General features: G+C 50.6%; 1 protein-coding gene across 2 annotated transcripts in view; it reads right to left on the bottom strand.

The window, feature by feature from the left end:
- The window catches only part of BAHD1 (bromo adjacent homology domain containing 1), a 76,373-nt gene that overhangs the window by 29,674 nt on the left and 25,798 nt on the right, over positions 1-20,901 (bottom strand). The window contains exon 1 of one of the 2 annotated variants that reach the window (XM_069950455.1): positions 12,908-13,061. The exons of the other annotated variant lie outside the window; for it this stretch is intronic. The gene's annotated coding sequence lies outside the window, so the exon portion shown is untranslated. Of the gene's footprint in view, positions 1-12,907; positions 13,062-20,901 lie in introns of those variants that run through there. 2 annotated transcript variants of the gene reach the window in all.

The following is a 20,901-nucleotide window of genomic DNA, read 5'->3' as shown; positions in this document are numbered from 1 at the left end:
CCCCAGTATTACTGTACGGCTCCTATATATCCCCAGTATTACTGTACGGCTCCTATATATCTCCAGTATTACTGTACAGCTCCTATATATATATCCCCAGTATTACTGTACGTCTCCTATATATATCCCCAGTATTACTGTACGTCTCCTATATATATCCCCAGTATTACTGTACGTCTCCTATATATATCCCCAGTATTACTGTACGGCTCCTATATATATCCCCAGTATTACTGTACGGCTCCTATATATATCCCCAGTATTACTGTACGGCTCCTATATATATCCCCAGTATTACTGTACGGCTCCTATATATATCCCCAGTATTACTGTACGGCTCCTATATATCCCCAGTATTACTGTACGGCTCCTATATATATCCCTGTTATTACTGTACGTCTCCTATATATATCCCCAGTATTACTGTACGGCTCCTATATATATCCCTGTTATTACTGTACGTCTCCTATATATATCCCCAGTATTACTGTACGGCTCCTATATATCCCCAGTATTACTGTACGGCTCCTATATATCTCCAGTATTACTGTACAGCTCCTATATATATATCCCCAGTATTACTGTACGGCTCCTATATATATCCCCAGTATTACTGTACAGCTCCTATATATCCCCAGTATTACTGTACGTCTCCTATATATATCCCCAGTATTACTGTACGGCTCCTATATATATCCCCAGTATTACTGTACGGCTCCTATATATCCCCAGTATTACTGTACGTCTCCTATATATATCCCCAGTATTACTGTACGTCTCCTATATATATCCCCAGTATTACTGTACGTCTCCTATATATATCCCCAGTATTACTGTACGGCTCCTATATATCCCCAGTATTACTGTACGGCTCCTATATATATCCCCAGTATTACTGTACGGCTCCTATATATATCCCCAGTATTACTGTACGGCTCCTATATATCCCCAGTATTACTGTACGGCTCCTATATATCCCCAGTATTACTGTACAGCTCCTATATATCCCCAGTATTACTGTACGGCTCCTATATATCTCCAGTATTACTGTACAGCTCCTATATATATATCCCCAGTATTACTGTACGTCTCCTATATATATCCCCAGTATTACTGTACGTCTCCTATATATATCCCCAGTATTACTGTACGTCTCCTATATATATCCCCAGTATTACTGTACGGCTCCTATATATATCCCCAGTATTACTGTACGGCTCCTATATATCCCCAGTATTACTGTACGGCTCCTATATATATCCCCAGTATTACTGTACGGCTCCTATATATCCCCAGTATTACTGTACAGCTCCTATATATCCCCAGTATTACTGTACGGCTCCTATATATATCCCCAGTATTACTGTACGGCTCCTATATATCCCCAGTATTACTGTACGGCTCCTATATATATCCCTGTTATTACTGTACAGCTCCTATATATCCCCAGTATTACTGTACGTCTCCTATATATATCCCCACTATTACTGTACGGCTCCTATATATATCCCCAGTATTACTGTACGGCTCCTATATATATCCCCAGTATTACTGTACGTCTCCTATATATATCCCCAGTATTACTGTACGGCTCCTATATATCTCCAGTATTACTGTACGTCTCCTATATATATCCCCAGTATTACTGTACGGCTCCTATATATATCCCCAGTATTACTGTACAGCTCCTATATATATCCCCAGTATTACTGTACGTCTCCTATATATATCCCCAGTATTACTGTACAGCTCCTATATATATCCCCAGTATTACTGTACAGCTCCTATATATCCCCAGTATTACTGTACGTCTCCTATATATATCCCCAGTATTACTGTACAGCTCCTATATATCCCCAGTATTACTGTACGGCTCCTATATATCTCCAGTATTACTGTACGTCTCCTATATATATCCCCAGTATTACTGTACGTCTCCTATATATATCCCCAGTATTACTGTACGGCTCCTATATATATCCCCACTATTACTGTACGGCTCCTATATATATCCCCACTATTACTGTACGGCTCCTATATATATCCCCAGTATTACTGTACGGCTCCTATATATATCCCCAGTATTACTGTACGGCTCCTATATATATCCCCAGTATTACTGTACGTCTCCTATATATATCCCCAGTATTACTGTACCGCTCCTATATATCCCCAGTATTACTGTACCGCTCCTATATATCCCCAGTATTACTGTACGGCTCCTATATATATCCCCAGTATTACTGTACGGCTCCTATATATATCCCCAGTATTACTGTACGGCTCCTGTAGGATCCATCCTACAACTACATGGCGGCCAGGACTGTGCGATCCATCATCCCCTGCTCTCTGCTCCTACATGTCACATCATAAGACTGGATTACTGGGGAGCAGGGAGGATACTGGGGAGAAGGGAGGATACTGGGGAGAAGGGAGGATACTGGGGAGCAGGGGGGATACTGGGGAGAAGGGAGGATACTGGGGAGAAGGGAGGATACTGGGGAGCAGGGGGGATACTGGGGAGAAGGGAGGATACTGGGGAGAAGGGAGGATACTGGGGAGCAGGGGGGATACTGTGGAGCAGGGGGATACTGGGGAGAAGGGAGGATACTGGGGAGAATAGAGGATACTGGGCAGCAGGGAGGATACTGGGGGGCAGGGAGGATACTGAGGGGCAGGCAGGTTAGTGGGGAGCAGGGAGGATACTGGGGAGAATAGAGGATACTGGGGAGCAGGGGGGATACTGGGGAGAAGGGAGGATACTGGGGAGCAGGGGGATACTGGGGACAAGGAAGGATACTGGGGAGCAGGGGGATACTGGGGACAAGGAAGGATACTGGGGAGAAGGGAGGATACTGGGGAGCAGGGGGGATACTGTGGAGCAGGGGGGATACTGTGGAGAAGGGAGGATACTGGGGAGAAGGGAGGATACTGGGGAGAATAGAGGATACTGGGGAGAATAGAGGATACTGGGGAGAAGGGAGGATACTGGGGAGAATAGAGGATACTGGGGAGAAGGGAGGATACTGGGGAGAAGGGAGGATACTGGGAAGCAGGAAGGATACTGGGGAGAATAGAGGATACTGGGGAGCAGGGGGATACTGGGGAGAAGGGAGGATACTGGGGAGCAGGGGGATACTGGGGACAAGGAAGGATACTGGGGAGCAGGGAGGATACTGGGGAGCAGGGGGGATACTGGGGAGAATAGAGGATACTGGGGAGAAGAGAGGATACTGGAGAGCAGGCGGGATACAGGAGAGCAGGAAGGATACTGGGAAGCCTAGAGGATACTGGGGAGCAGGGGGATACTGGGCAGCAGGGAGGATACTGGGGGGCAGGGGGGATACTGGGGAGAAGGGAGGATACTGGGGAGAATAGAGGATACTGGGGAGAATAGAGGATACTGGGGAGAATAGAGGATACTGGGGAGCAGGGAGGATACTGGGGAGCAGGGAGGATACTGGGGAGAATAGAGGATACTGGGGAGCAGGGAGGATACTGGGGAGAATAGAGGATACTGGGGAGCAGGGGGATACTGGGGAGAAGGAAGGATACTGGGGAGAAGGGAGGATACTGGGGAGCAGGGGGGATACTGGGGAGAAGGAAGGATACTGGGGAGCAGGGGGGATACTGGGGAGAAGGGAGGATACTGGGGAGAAGGGAGGATACTGGGGAGAAGGGAGGATACTGGGGAGAAGGGAGGATACTATGGAGCAGGGGGGATACTGGGGAGAAGGAAGGATACTGGGGAGCAGGCAGGATACAGGAGAGCAGGAAGGATACTGGGGAGAAGGAAGGATACTGGGGAGCAGGGGGATACTGGGGACAAGGAAGGATACTGGGGAGCAGGGAGGATACTGGGGAGCAGGGAGGATACTGGGGAGAAGGAAGGATACTGGGGAGCAGGCAGCATACTGGGGAGCAGGCAGAATACTGGGGAGAAGAGAGGATACTGGAGAGCAGGCGGGATACTTGGGAGTAGGGAGGATTCTGAGGAGCAGGAAGGATACTGGGGAGCAGGGGGGATACTGGGGAGCAGGAAGGATACTGGGGAGCAGGCGGGATACAGGAGAGCAGGAAGGATACTGGGAAGCCTAGAGGATACTGGGGAGCAGGGGGATACTGGGCAGCAGGGAGGATACTGGGGGGCAGGGAGGATACTGGGGGGCAGGCAGGTTAGTGGGGAGCAGGGAGGATACTGCGCAGCAGGGTGGATACTGGGGAGCAGGGGGGATTCTGGGGAGCAGAAAGGACACTGGGGAGCAGAGAGGACATTGGGGAGCAGGCAGGTTAGGGGGGGAGCAGGCAGGTTCTTCGGTCTGCAGACACACTCGGGGTGCACATACAGCAGATGCAGGGGTGGTCGGCAGTCAGACATGGCAGCTGTGTGATGCCGCCGATCACTTTTCCACAGGAAGTGGAGTGCAATCTCCTGTGTATCTGTCACCGCAGCACATCTCATCCATGTAGTGAGACACAAGCTGGATGTGCGATGTGCTGCAGGGTAATGTCAGTGTATGGAGGGGGAGGTCACTCCTCTCACATTAGGAAGGAGTCAGACGTCTATTATACTGACGGAGACCTCATTCTGAAGTGTTATAAGGTTATATGGCCGGAGGTGACAGCTGTGCTGAGCCGGGACTGGCAGCCATGATACACACCACAATGATGGGTGATGCCTGCCTGTGTGTGCCCGCCTGTGCCTGTGTATGCCCGACTGTGTGTGCCTGCCCGCCTGTGCCTGTGTGTGCCCGCTCCCTCCTCTGTGCCCGTGCCTGTGTGTGCATGCCCGCCTGTACCTGTGCCCGTGCCCGCTCCCTCCTCTATGTGCCTGTGCCTGTGTGTGTATGCCCGCCTCTGTGTGCCCATGTCTGTGTGTGCCTGCCCGCCTGTGCCTATGTGTGCCCGACTGTGTGTGCATACCCGCCTGTACCTGTGTGTGCCCGCTCCCTCCTCTATGTGCCTGTGTGTGTATGCCCGCCTGTGTGTGCCCATGTCTGTGTGTGCCTGCCCGCCTGTGCCTATGTGTGCCCGCCTGTGCCCTCTCCCTCCTCTATGTGCCGGATTCTGGAGATTATAGCAGCTTCTTCACACCCCTAATGCACCGTAATAATGGGAGAGACGGGAGAGGGATGTACCACTGCACATAGGGCAGGGGGGGCACTCACTGAGAAGTCACATGTCCCAAGACAGGGGGCCCCAAACCAAAACTGACTGTATGGTTGCAATCTGGCAGCTGCCAGACTGACTGTAGTGTTTATGATAGAGACCGGCAGTCCATACAATGCTCTGTGAGGATATACATATACACTGCACAGTCCATACAATGCTCTGTGAGGATATACATATACACTGCACAGTCCATACAATGCTCTGTGAGGACATATATACACTGCACAGTCCATACAATGCTCTGTAAGGATATGTATACACTGCACAGTCAATACAATGCTCTGTGAGGATATATATACACACACTGCACAGTCCATACAATGCTCTGTGAGGATATATATACACACACACTGCACAGTCCATACAATGCTCTGTGAGGATATATACACATTGCACAGTCCATACAATGCTCTGTGAGGATATATATACACACACTGCACCGTCCATACAATGCTCTGTGAGGACATATATACACTGCACAGTCCATACAATGCTCTGTGAGGATATATATACACACACTGCACCGTCCATACAATGCTCTGTGAGGACATACATATACACTGCACAGTCCATACAATGCTCTGTGAGGACATACATACACACTGCACAGTCCATATAATCTGTGACTATCACTGATAGGGGGTATATGCCTGCGCTCTCCTGCGGTATGGTTATTGTACTGGTCACATGATAAAGCGTGCGAGCAGTTCCGTAATCTGACGCGGTATTTTTCGCCTGTGTCGCTTTATTAAACAAATTGTTTGGGGAAAAAAATCTGAATTGGGCAATTTTCTGATTTACCCCAAGGTTCCCCCACAGCTGCAGGATTACTTATGTACCAGGGTTCCCTCTCAGCTGCAGGATTACTTATGTACCAGGGTTCCCTCTCAGCTGCAGGATTACTTATGTACCAGGGTTCCCTCTCAGCTGCAGGATTACTTATGTACCAGGGTTCCCTCTCAGCTGCAGGATTACTTATGTACCAGGGATCCCTCTCAGCTGCAGGATTACTTATGTACCAGGGTTCCCTCTCAGCTGCAGGATTACTTATGTACCAGGGTTCCCCCTCAGCTGCAGGATTACTTATGTACCAGGGTTCCCCCTCAGCTGCAGGATTACTTATGTACCAGGGTTCCCCCACAGCTGCAGGATTACTTATGTACCAGGGTTCCCCCACAGCTGCAGGATTACTTATGTACCAGGGTTCCCCCTCAGCTGCAGGATTACTTATGTACCAGGGTTCCCTCACAGCTGCAGGATTACTTATGTACCAGGGTTCCCTCACAGCTGCAGGATTACTTATGTACCAGGGTTCCCTCTCAGCTGCAGGATTACTTATGTACCAGGGATCCCTCTCAGCTGCAGGATTACTTATGTACCAGGGTTCCCCCTCAGCTGCAGGATTACTTATGTACCAGGGTTCCCTCTCAGCTGCAGGATTACTTATGTACCAGGGTTCCTTCTCAGCTGCAGGATTATTTATGTACCAGGGTTCCCTCTCAGCTGCAGGATTACTTATGTACCAGGGTTCCCTCTCAGCTGCAGGATTACTTATGTACCAGGGTTCCCTCACAGCTGCAGGATTACTTATGTACCAGGGTTCCCCCTCAGCTGCAGGATTACTTATGTACCAGGGATCCCTCTCAGCTGCAGGATTACTTATGTACCAGGGTTCCCCCACAGCTGCAGGATTACTTATGTACCAGGGTTCCCCCACAGCTGCAGGATTACTTATGTACCAGGGTTCCCCCACAGCTGCAGGATTATTTATGTACCACGGTGCCCCCCTCAGCTGCAGGATTACTTATGTACCAGGGTTCCCCCACAGCTGCAGGATTACTTATGTACCAGGGTTCCCTCTCAGCTGCAGGATTACTTATGTACCAGGGTTCCCCCTCAGCTGCAGGATTACTTATGTACCAGGGTTCCCCCTCAGCTGCAGGATTACTTATGTACCAGGGTTCCCTCACAGCTGCAGGATTACTTATGTACCAGGGTTCCCTCTCAGCTGCAGGATTACTTATGTACCAGGGTTCCCTCACAGCTGCAGGATTACTTATGTACCAGGGTTCCCTCTCAGCTGCAGGATTACTTATGTACCAGGGTTCCCTCTCAGCTGCAGGATTACTTATGTACCAGGGTTCCCCCACAGCTGCAGGATTACTTATGTACCAGGGTTCCCTCTCAGCTGCAGGATTACTTATGTACCAGGGTTCCCTCACAGCTGCAGGATTACTTATGTACCAGGGTTCCCTCTCAGCTGCAGGATTACTTATGTACCAGGGTTCCCTCTCAGCTGCAGGATTACTTATGTACCAGGGTTCCCTCTCAGCTGCAGGATTACTTATGTACCAGGGTTCCCTCTCAGCTGCAGGATTACTTATGTACCAGGGTTCCCTCTCAGCTGCAGGATTACTTATGTACCAGGGTTCCCTCTCAGCTGCAGGATTACTTATGTACCAGGGTTCCCCCTCAGCTGCAGGATTACTTATGTACCAGGGATCCCTCTCAGCTGCAGGATTACTTATGTACCAGGGTTCCCTCTCAGCTGCAGGATTACTTATGTACCAGGGTTCCCCCACAGCTGCAGGATTACTTATGTACCAGGGTTCCCCCACAGCTGCAGGATTACTTATGTACCAGGGTTCCCTCTCAGCTGCAGGATTACTTATGTACCAGGGTTCCCTCTCAGCTGCAGGATTACTTATGTACCAGGGATCCCTCTCAGCTGCAGGATTACTTATGTACCAGGGTTCCCTCTCAGCTGCAGGATTACTTATGTACCAGGGTTCCCCCACAGCTGCAGGATTACTTATGTACCAGGGATCCCTCTCAGCTGCAGGATTACTTATGTACCAGGGTTCCCTCTCAGCTGCAGGATTACTTATGTACCAGGCTTCCCCCACAGCTGCAGGATTACTTATGTACCAGGGTTCCCCCACAGCTGCAGGATTACTTATGTACCAGGGTTCCCCCTCAGCTGCAGGATTACTTATGTACCAGGGATCCCTCACAGCTGCAGGATTACTTATGTACCAGGGTTCCCTCACAGCTGCAGGATTACTTATGTACCAGGGATCCCTCACAGCTGCAGGATTACTTATGTACCAGGGTTCCCCCACAGCTGCAGGATTATTTATGTACCACGGTGCCCCCTCAGCTGCAGGATTACTTATGTACCAGGGTTCCCTCACAGCTGCAGGATTACTTATGTACCAGGGTTCCCTCTCAGCTGCAGGATTACTTATGTACCAGGGTTCCCTCTCAGCTGCAGGATTACTTATGTACCAGGGTTCCCCCTCAGCTGCAGGATTACTTATGTACCAGGGTTCCCCCTCAGCTGCAGGATTACTTATGTACCAGGGTTCCCCCACAGCTGCAGGATTACTTATGTACCAGGGTTCCCTCTCAACTGCAGGATTACTTATGTACCAGGGTTCCCCCACAGCTGCAGGATTACTTATGTACCAGGGTTCCCCCACAGCTGCAGGATTACTTATGTACCAGGGATCCCTCTCAGCTGCAGGATTACTTATGTACCAGGGATCCCTCTCAGCTGCAGGATTACTTATGTACCAGGGATCCCTCTCAGCTGCAGGATTACTTATGTACCAGGGTTCCCTCTCAGCTGCAGGATTATTTATGTACCAGGGTTCCCTCTCAGCTGCAGGATTACTTATGTACCAGGGTTCCCCCACAGCTGCAGGATTACTTATGTACCAGGGTTCCCCCACAGCTGCAGGATTACTTATGTACCAGGGTTCCCTCACAGCTGCAGGATTACTTATGTACCAGGGTTCCCTCTCAGCTGCAGGATTACTTATGTACCAGGGTTCCCTCTCAGCTGCAGGATTACTTATGTACCAGGGATCCCTCTCAGCTGCAGGATTACTTATGTACCAGGGTTCCCTCTCAGCTGCAGGATTACTTATGTACCAGGGATCCCTCTCAGCTGCAGGATTACTTATGTACCAGGGTTCCCTCTCAGCTGCAGGATTACTTATGTACCAGGGTTCCCCCACAGCTGCAGGATTACTTATGTACCAGGGATCCCTCTCAGCTGCAGGATTACTTATGTACCAGGGTTCCCTCTCAGCTGCAGGATTACTTATGTACCAGGGATCCCTCTCAGCTGCAGGATTACTTATGTACCAGGGTTCCCTCTCAGCTGCAGGATTACTTATGTACCAGGGATCCCTCTCAGCTGCAGGATTACTTATGTACCAGGGTTCCCTCTCAGCTGCAGGATTACTTATGTACCAGGGATCCCTCTCAGCTGCAGGATTACTTATGTACCAGGGATCCCTCTCAGCTGCAGGATTACTTATGTACCAGGGATCCCTCTCAGCTGCAGGATTACTTATGTACCAGGGATCCCTCTCAGCTGCAGGATTACTTATGTACCAGGGTTCCCTCTCAGCTGCAGGATTACTTATGTACCAGGGATCCCTCTCAGCTGCAGGATTACTTATGTACCAGGGTTCCCCCACAGCTGCAGGATTACTTATGTACCAGGGTTCTCTCTCAGCTGCAGGATTACTTATGTACCAGGGATCCCTCTCAGCTGCAGGATTACTTATGTACCAGGGTTCCCCCACAGCTGCAGGATTACTTATGTACCAGGGATCCCTCTCAGCTGCAGGATTACTTATGTACCAGGGATCCCTCTCAGCTGCAGGATTACTTATGTACCAGGGATCCCTCTCAGCTGCAGGATTACTTATGTACCAGGGTTCCCTCTCAGCTGCAGGATTACTTATGTACCAGGGTTCCCTCACAGCTGCAGGATTACTTATGTACCAGGGTTCCCTCACAGCTGCAGGATTACTTATGTACCAGGGTTCCCTCACAGCTGCAGGATTACTTATGTACCAGGGTTCCCTCACAGCTGCAGGATTACTTATGTACCAGGGTTCCCTCTCAGCTGCAGGATTACTTATGTACCAGGGTTCCCTCACAGCTGCAGGATTACTTATGTACCAGGGTTCCCTCACAGCTGCAGGATTACTTATGTACCAGGGTTCCCTCACAGCTGCAGGATTACTTATGTACCAGGGTTTTTCACTTTGCACAAAAGTCACAAATGTTTTTTCACATAAAAAATTATAATAAATTAATTTCAACCTCAAAAATTCCTTGCAGCTGAAAAAAAAGCTAAAATAAAATCCCTCAATTCTCGCCGGTCTGATTGGGTGCAGATCCCTTATACTGTCATGTGACACTAGCTTTCCTATACCTTCTTATATTCAATAATCCAGAACTCTGATAATCCGGCACCAAGATCTGGGGGAGTTATACAGCAATAGTATGCCAGGGAATGATGGGAGTTGTAGTTCTGAGCCATCAGTATAAAGATCTTATATAACCATCAGTATATAAACATCATGTATAACCTTCAGTGTATAGATTACATATAACCATCAGTATATAGATCATGTATAACCATCAGTATATAGATCATGTATAACCTTCAGTATATAGATGACATATAACCATCAGTATATAGATCATGTATAACCTTCAGTATATAGATGACATATAACCATCAGTATATAGATCATGTATAACCATCAGTATATAGATTACATATAACCATCAGTATATAGATCATGTATAACCATCAGTATATAGATCATGTATAACCTTCAGTATATAGATTACATATAACCATCAGTATATAAACATCATGTATAACCACCAGTATATAGATCATATATAACTATCAGTATATAAACATCATGTATAACCACCAGTATATAGATCATATATAACCACCAGTATATAGATCATGTATAACCACCAGTATATAGATTACATATAACTATCAGTATACACGGCCCGTCCCCACAGTATACAGAGCCCGTCCCCGCAGTATACAGAGCCCGTCCCCGCAGTATACAGAGCCCGTCCCCGTAGTATACAGAGCCCGTCCCCGCAGTATACAGAGCCCGTCCCCGCAGTATACAGAGCCCGTCCCCGCAGTATACAGAGCCCGTCCCCGTAGTATACAGAGCCCGTCCCCGCAGTATACACGGCCCGTCCCCGCAGTATAAACGGCCCGTCCCCGCAGTATACAGAGCCCATGCCCGCAGTATACACGGCCCGTCCCCGCAGTATACAGGGCCCGTCCCCGCAGTATACAGAGCCCGTCCCCGCAGTATACAGAGCCCGTCCCCGCAGTATACAGAGCCCGTCCCCGCAGTATACAGAGCCCGTCCCCGCAGTATACAGAGCCCGTCCCCGCAGTATACACGGCCCGTCCCCGCAGTATACAGAGCCCATGCCCGCAGTATACACGGCCCGTCCCCGCAGTATACAGGGCCCGTCCCCGCAGTATACAGAGCCCGTCCCCGCAGTATACACAGCCCGTCCCCGCAGTATACACAGTCCGTCCCCGCAGTATACAGAGCCCGTCCCCGCAGTATACAGAGCCCGTCCCCGCAGTATACACGGCCCGTCCCCGCAGTATACAGAGCCCATCTCCGCAGTATACAGAGCCCGTCCCCGCAGTATACAGAGCCCGTCCCCGCAGTATACAGAGCCCGTCCCCGCAGTATACAGAGCCCGTCCCCGCAGTATACAGAGCCCGTCCCCGCAGTATACACGGCCCGTCCCCGCAGTATACACGGCCCGTCCCCGCAGTATACAGAGCCCATGCCCGCAGTATACAGAGCCCGTCCCCGCAGTATACAGAGCCCGTCCCCGCAGTATACAGAGCCCGTCCCCGCAGTATACAGAGCCCGTCCCCGCAGTATACAGAGCCCATGCCCGCAGTATACAGAGCCCGTCCCCGCAGTATACAGAGCCCGTCCCCGCAGTATACAGAGCCCGTCCCCGCAGTATACAGAGCCCGTCCCCGCAGTATACAGAGCCCGTCCCCGCAGTATACAGAGCCCGTCCCCGCAGTATACAGAGCCCGTCCCCGCAGTATACACAGCCCGTCCCCGCAGTATACAGAGCCCGTCCCCACAGTATACACAGCCCGTCCCCGCAGTATACAGAGCCCGTCCCCGCAGTATACAGAGCCCGTCCCCGCAGTATACAGAGCCCGTCCCCGCAGTATACACAGCCCGTCCCCGCAGTATACACGGCCCGTCCCCGCAGTATACACGGCCCGTCCCCGCAGTATACAGAGCCCATCTCCGCAGTATACAGAGCCCGTCCCCGCAGTATACACGGCCCGTCACCATGCACCATGTGACCCAAACCCTGGGGGGATAGTAGATCACTAGATCCTGGCATCCTGACCCTATGACATCACAGGACGGTGTTATAGATGTCACATATACTGATGATGTCACATTTATAACAACGTCCTGATGTCACATCATCAGGACATGTGACATCATCAGGACGTGTGACATAATCAGGACATGTGACATCATCAGGACGTGTGACATCATCAGTATATGTGACATCACACAGGACATGTGACATCATCAGCACCCTGTTCTCGGCTCCGTCCGGTGTCAGGTGGATGAGGCCGGGATGTCCCTATGACAATCCCTCCGGGGCCCCGGACCACACATCGCGTTATATATCCGCTGTTATGTAAGGCTCGGGCTCCGTACACACCGGTGTCGCTGTGATGTATTAGCGCAGGTACATGACGCACACCCCCCGGGGCTGACACCTGCCCCGTCACCCGCTCCATCTGCTGGAGCCCCGCCGCCGCCCCCCGCACACACCCGTTCCCTCGTGCTGTCTCCCGCCCCCGCCGCTGTCACCCGCTCACCTGTCACCCGGCGCAGTCCACACGGCGCGGCTCCTGGGGGGGTCCGCGGTGACGAGCTGGGCTGATGGTGGGCGGGGCTCCGGGTGACAGCGGGGGGAGGGCTCCAGCCTCCGGGATCCGCTACGCCGCAGCTCGCACTGACTCCGTCTTCCTGCTACGCCCCCTGCGGCCAATGGTTGAGCGCCGAGAAGCTCTGACCAATCAGCGGCCGGAGCTCGGCTCACCGTGCCGGCCAATCAGAGCAGAACGGGACTGGAAGGACTGACCAATTAGAGCGCAGAGAGGCGCCCGGAGCCAATGGCGGGGTGACCGTGCTGAAGGGCCAATAGTGACGGGAGCGGAGGGGAGAGCGGGGCCGGGCCGCACACACCCCGGGGACGGGAGCCCGCTGCTCCTCACCGCTACCACCCCGGGGACGGGAGCCTGGAGCCCGCTGCTCCTCACCGCTACCACCCCGGGGCCGGGAGCCTGGAGCCCGCTGCTCCTCACCGCTACCACCCCGGGGCCGGGAGCCTGGAGCCCGCTGCTCCTCACCGCTACCACCCCGGGGACGGGAGCCTGGAGCCCGCTGCTCCTCACCGCTACCACCCCGGGGCCGGGAGCCTGGAGCCCGCCGCTCCTCACCGCTACCACCCCGGGGCCGGGAGCCCGCCGCTCCTCACCGCTACCACCCCGGGGACGGGCGCCCGCTGCTCCTCACCGCTACCACCCCGGGGACGGGCGCCCGCTGCTCCTCACCGCTACCACCCCGGGGCCGGGAGCCCGCTGCTCCTCACCGCTACCACCCCGGGAGCCTGGAGCCCGCTGCTCCTCACCGCTACCACCCCGGGGCCGGGAGCCCGCCGCTCCTCACCGCTACCACCCCGGGGACGGGCGCCCGCTGCTCCTCACCGCTACCACCCCGGGGACGGGCGCCCGCTGCTCCTCACCGCTACCACCCCGGGGCCGGGAGCCCGCCGCTCCTCACCGCTACCACCCCGGGGACGGGCGCCCGCTGCTCCTCACCGCTACCACCCCGGGGACGGGCGCCCGCTGCTCCTCACCGCTACCACCCCGGGGCCGGGAGCCCGCTGCTCCTCACCGCTACCACCCCGGGAGCCTGGAGCCCGCTGCTCCTCACCGCTACCACCCCGGGGCCGGGAGCCCGCCGCTCCTCACCGCTACCACCCCGGGGACGGGCGCCCGCTGCTCCTCACCGCTACCACCCCGGGGCCGGGAGCCCGCTGCTCCTCACCGCTACCACCCCGGGAGCCTGGAGCCCGCTGCTCCTCACCGCTACCACCCCGGGAGCCTGGAGCCCGCTGCTCCTCACCGCTACCACCCCGGGAGCCTGGAGCCCGCCGCTCCTCACCGCTACCACCCCGGGGCCGGGAGCCCGCTGCTACCACCGCGTCCTTCATGTCACAGGACGGAGCCGCATCACTCAGCAGATGTCTCCGCACCTGTGTGATGCCGGGCAATGAGACGGGATGTGGCGCTGATATCTGTCACCGAGATGCGGCCGGGCTGCCCGTCATAAGGCCTCATCCACACCTGTATCTCATCTGCTATATACCGCTCACATACCAATAATACCGCTATATACTGCCCACATACCAATAATACCGCTATATACTGCCCACATACCAATAATACCGCTATATACCGCTCACATACCAATAATACCGCTATATACCGCCCACATACCAATAATACCGCTATATACCGCCCACATACAAATAATACCGCTATATACTGCCCACATACCAATAATACCGCTATATACCGCCCACATACCAATAATACCGCTATATACCGCCCACATACCAATAATACCGCTATATACTGCCCACATACCAATAATACCGCTATATACCGCTCACATACCAATAATACCGCTATATACCGCTCACATACCAATAATACCGCTATATACCGCCCACATACCAATAATACCGCTATATACCGCCCACATACCAATAATACCGCTATATACCGCTCACATACCAATAATACCGCTATATACCGCTCACATACCAATAATACCGCTATATACCGCTCACATACCAATAATACCGCTATATACCGCTCACATACCAATAATACCGCCCACATACCAATAATACCGCTATATACCGGCCAAATACCAATAATACCGCTATATACCGCTCACATACCAATAATACCGCTATATACGCCCACATACCAATAATACCGCTATATACCGCTCACATACCAATAATACCGCTATATACCGGCCACATACCAATAATACCGCTATATACCGGCCAAATACCAATAATACCGCTATATACCGCCCACATTCCAATAATACCGCTATATACCGCCCACATACCAATAATACCGCTATATACCGCCCACATACCAATAATACCGCTATATACCGCCCACATACCAATAATACCGCTATATACCGCCCACATACCAATAATACCGCTATATACCGCCCACATACCAATAATACCGCTATATACCGCCCACATACCAATAATACCGCTATATACCGCCCACATACCAATAATACCGCTATATACCGCCCACATACCAATAATACCGCTATATACCGCCCACATACCAATAATACCGCTATATACTTCCCAAATACCAATAATACCGCTATATACTGACCACTTACCAATAATACTGCTATACTGTCATACAGTGCACAAATACTACTGCCATATAGTACACGAGTAATACTGATAGTGTACGACTAATAATACCATACAGTGCACGACTAATACTGCTATATAGTGCACGAATAATACTACTATATATTGTATGAGTAATACTACCATACAGTGCACAATACTACTGAGATGTAGTGCACAAATACTACCATACAGTGTGCAGATACTACAGCTAAATAGTCTATGAATAATACTACCATAAAGTGCTGCTGTACAATGTGCAATACTGCAATATAGTGCACAAATAATACCACTAATCATTCTGCCATACAGTGCTCAGAGGATACTGCAACGTAGTGCAGAAATAACAATGTTGCATAGTGCACAAATAATACTGCCATACAGTGCAGATACTACTGCAGTGCAGTGCACAAATAATACACACATTGAACGAATAATACTACCATACAGTGCACAGATAATACTGTTAAATGGTGCAAGAATAATGCTGCTATACAGAGTGCAAATACTGCAATGTAGTGCACAAGTAATACTGCTAATCATACAGTGATACAGTTCTCAGACAATACCGAAATGTAGTGCACGAATAATGTCATATAGTCCTCTAATAATACTGCAGTGAACGAATAATACTGCCATACAGTGCACAAATACTGCAACATAGTGCACAAATAACAATGTCATATAGTACACTAATAATACTGCCATATAGTGCACAAATAATGATCTCACGCTGCCACATAGTGAGTGCTGAATACTTCTATATTATGCACAAATAGTATTGCCATACAGTAAATGTTTAATACTGCAATGTAGTGCACCAATAATGATGTTATATAGTGCACATATAATGCATATAGGAAAAATACTGCTATATACTGCACATATAATGGTGTTATATCCTGCTCAAGTAATACTGCTACATAGTGCTGAAATAGTACAACCAGTAAACAGATAATACTGTTATATAGTGCACAAACTGGTGTCTTATACTGTACAAACAGTGCTGCTATATGAGGCACAGATAATGTTGTCATATAATGTTCACACAATACTGCCAAGTACTGCACAAATAATGCAGTACTGATACAGTCTCTGGACAATAGCGCACAAATAATACAGACATATAGTGGGCATAGAGAAGCGTCATATAGTACACGAATAAGGGCCCAATAACACATAGGCTCAGTGACCAGCTAACAAAGTGTACTGTCATACAGTGCATGTATAATGCCGCCATATAGTGCATATATATAATAGTGGCTTATAGGGAGCATGTCATGGTGTCATATAGTGAGTACATAATAGTGTCACATTGTGCACGAATAATACTGTTACATACAGTGGTGTCATATTGTTCCTGAATAATGCCGCCATATAGTGCATGTATGAGGCAAGGCCTGTAGGATGGCTATATATGGCCCCTAGATGGATGGAAGAATTTAGATGACTTGCCGGGTCTTAGAGGGTTGTCACCCCCCCCCCAGGTGCCGTCATGGTCTTCATACAACCGTTATCCCCACAGAAAGGGGAAATAAGCCGCGAGCAGGCGTTGTGTGGTTTTCCCCAGAAGTGGTAGGATCGTTTCCCTGAACTGTGTGCGGACCCCCCGGAGAAACCCCCCAATAACAACCAGAGACGCTGCTGCGGTTTATACCGCCCTGCAGCCTCCTCTGTGTCAGCTGTCCCTGAGCTCAGCTATGATGGCTGCCATACAGTATATACACACAGGAGACAGCATGGAGGACATTATACAGCAGCACTGAGCAGTGTAAGCACTTTCTGTCACTCCTTCCCTACCCACTCCTCCTCTCTCCATAGACGTCTTTGGTCAGTGTAACCAAACAGTGATCTCTTTTTGCCTTGTATGCCCCAACTGTTTTGTGGAGAACAAAACTTTTTTTTCCCGATAAGATATATTAACGTTTACACCGTCCTGCAGCCTCCTCTCTGTCAGCTGTCCCTGAGCTCAGCTATAATGGCTTCCATACAGTATATACACGCAGGAGACAGCAAACCCCCAGGAGCTGCAGCAGCACGGAGGACATTATACAGCAGCACTGAGCAGTGTAAGCACTTTCTGTCACTCCTTCCCTACCCACTGCTTCTCTCTCCATAGACGCCTTTGGTCAGTGTAACCTGGACTCTCAGTGATTTCTTTTTGCCTTGTATGCCCCAACTGTTTTGTGAGGAAGGAAACTTTTTTTTCTGATAAGATATATTACTGTATGTTCATACTTGCCAGAACGGCTGGAGGTAAGAGTCACTAGGTCTATTGTGGATGTGACGGAGGGCGCCCCCTGATGTGGGACCACCCTCTCCCCTCACTACGGAGGAGCCATCAGCCTTATGTTCCCTGCAGCCTCCCCCTCCATAAGGGTCCGCTTCAGCCACTCTAACGCTGCGTTTACACGGAGCAATAATTCGACCGATCGTACGATTAACGATTTCGAAGTAACGTTTTTTTTTATATAACGATCGGCGTTTAGATGGAACGATATATCGTACGGAAAAATCGTTTTGCGTTTTGTCACACATAGGCTAAATCGGTGAACGACTGTTTACATTGATCGATCAATTTTTTGCGAACGACGAACAACGATTTTAGAACATGTTCAAAGATCAAAATGAACGATTTCTCGCTCGTCGCTTGATTGTTTGTACGTACGATTATCGTTCGAATTCAATCGTTATCGTGCAAATTTGCACGATAATCGTTCTGTGTAAACGCAGCATTACCCAAGCTTGTTATCGTTACAAGTCCCAGCTGGCCCTCAGCATAACCCCTGCCGACCAGGTTTCCACTTTCACTGCTTGTACCGGAAAGAATCCCCGATGACGTCATGGAATTCCCCAAACTAGACAGAAGCATCGCTGCACAGGGGCGTTATGGGAGCGGCGCGTCGGGGATAGACCTGCTGTCCCCATTCATTCCCTCCGCACGGGTCATTGACTCTCTAAGCGTCTTCTCAGAGTCATTACAGTCGCCTCTATGGGATTCAGCTGACTCGCCTTCCTCTAATAGCAGAGTGATAGTAGAGCGCAGCTTCCAGTGCTCCCAGAGCAGCGCTCCTCCTCCTGAGCTGGTGTTATTACACCGCCCCCCCTCCGCCGTGTTACCTCTCACCTATCTATGGTGACATACGGCAGAGACCTGGGAATAGTGGCGGCATTCCCATCACCAGCACTTCTGCATCTTCAGCCTCGTAACCTGTTTTTTTTTTACGCACAGTTACTTTTCAGGAAAGCACTCGTCCTCCTCCTCCTCGAATGTGTCAGAGCGATGACTAATGTGTTGTATCAGGAATGTGCGACTACGTGTGACAACCAAATACATGAGATTCCTGATTAGGAATGGGAGATCTCGTGGAACGCACCGGGGGGGGGGGGGGGGGGGGGGGGGGGGGGGGGGGGGGGGCTTGTAAAAATCCTCACCCCCCCCCCTCGGTAGGGTTTCCTGCTGTGTTGTGCTGCAATCTAGAACGACCACCATGAACGAGGCAGGAAATATTGTTTACTGTGTTATGTGCATAAGTATTCACACCCTGAAAGGCTTCTGTCTTATATTACAGATGAGGTAAAACCTGCTCCAACTCCTTCTACACAGGGGGCTGTTCTGGCGTCCATATTGGAGTTCAGCAGCCCGATTCTTCATTCTCACAGGAGATAAGAGTCTGCCAGTGATTTAGCATTCACCCCCAGAACACGTGCGCCCTCAGAGGAGGTAAGTATACACGGGTGACGAATACCTGTATACGGGCGATCACTGCTGGTCCCCCAATTAAAGGAGTACTCCGGCGAAAAATGTTTTCTTTTCAAATCAACTGGTGTCAGGAAATTATATAGGTTTGTACATGTTTTCCAGTTAAAATTTTCCAGCCTTCCAGTACTTATCAGCTGCTGTATGTCCTGCAGGAAGTGGTGTATTCTTTCCAGTCTGACACAGTGCTCTCTGCTGCCACCTCTGTCCATGTCAGGAACTGTCCAGAGCAGCAGCAAATCCCCATAGAAAACCTCTCCTGCTCTGGACAGTTCCTGACATGGACAGAGGTGGCAGCAGAGAGAACTGTGTCAGACTGGAGAGAACACACCTCTTCCTGCAGGACATACAGAAGCTGATAAGTTCTGGAAGACTGGAGATTTTTACATAGAAATATAAATCTATATATAACTTTCTGACACCAGTTGACTTAAAAAAAACAAAGATGTCACCCAAGAACCCCTTTAAAGCTCTGGGTACACATGGCAGGATCCGCCCACTATCTTATGTGCACAGGGGCTTCCCGAATTCTCCGATATGAGAGAAGGGTTGGTCATATTGGATTGTGTTCTCATGGAGATAAGCAGCCAGCTGAGGTGTCTGGCAGCGGCTTCCTTCCCTATTCAGACACATGCACACTGGGGTGAGCTGAGTGTACACATGCAGGGGGGTGGTCGGGAGTGATAGGTGTCAGCCAGCAGCCAATCAGTGTATTACCAGCCTGACACCTGCCATCCACACACCATCCTTAAAGGGCCGGTTCATCTCACTATGCGTTTGGCCAGCTTAACACTTTACCTCCTGGAAACATCCTATAATAACAATCCGCCCGGATAACCTTTATTTAACCCTAAATTAACTTGATTTAAAGAGCCGCCCGTCAGCCACACCCGGAGTATCAGGGATGCCGGCCAAACACGTTCTTCACACCAACACGGGTGCCTGCTGTGACTGTACTCCATAGTACTCCATATACACCATAATCACAGATCTCCAAATCTACCAGCCCCCCCCACACACACCTGACCCCCCCCATAGATGATGATAGGACGATGGGACATCATTTCCTTCTCCATGTCAGCCTGCTGAGCTGTCTCTTTACCTGGCAGCCATCATCTGGACCTGTACAGAGCTCGCGCAGATTTTACCAATACATTCCAATGGCAGAACTCTCTAGAACCTGGGATGAGGCCTCCCTGGTAGGAGCCATGTGCTCAGAGTAGTCCCAGCCGGCCTCAGGGCTGTGCACATGTGCTGAGCTTAGGCCCAAAGCCATCATCTTCACTCAGCCGGGAGCACAGGAGATCTCACAGGCTCCATCCCACAGTCTGATCTCCAAGAAACCACTCCAGTCCTTGCTAAGGGGATATGAGGAGTGATCTACTTGTCCACCTCTGAGAAGGAGTGATCTACTTGTCCACCTAAGAGAAGAAGTAATCTACTTGTCCACCTCTGAGAAGGAGTAATCTACTTGTCCACCTCTGAGAAGGAGTGATCGACTTGTCCACCTCTGAGGAGTGATCCACTTGTCCACCTCTGAGAAGGAGTAATCTACATGTCCACCTCTGAGAGGGAGTGATCTA

The sequence above is a fragment of the Dendropsophus ebraccatus genome, chromosome 13, assembly GCF_027789765.1.
Source record: "Dendropsophus ebraccatus isolate aDenEbr1 chromosome 13, aDenEbr1.pat, whole genome shotgun sequence".
NCBI classification, from domain to species: Eukaryota; Metazoa; Chordata; class Amphibia; order Anura; family Hylidae; genus Dendropsophus; species Dendropsophus ebraccatus.
Note: the sequence above shows the minus strand (reverse complement) of the source record. Positions and strands in the feature narration are given on the sequence as shown.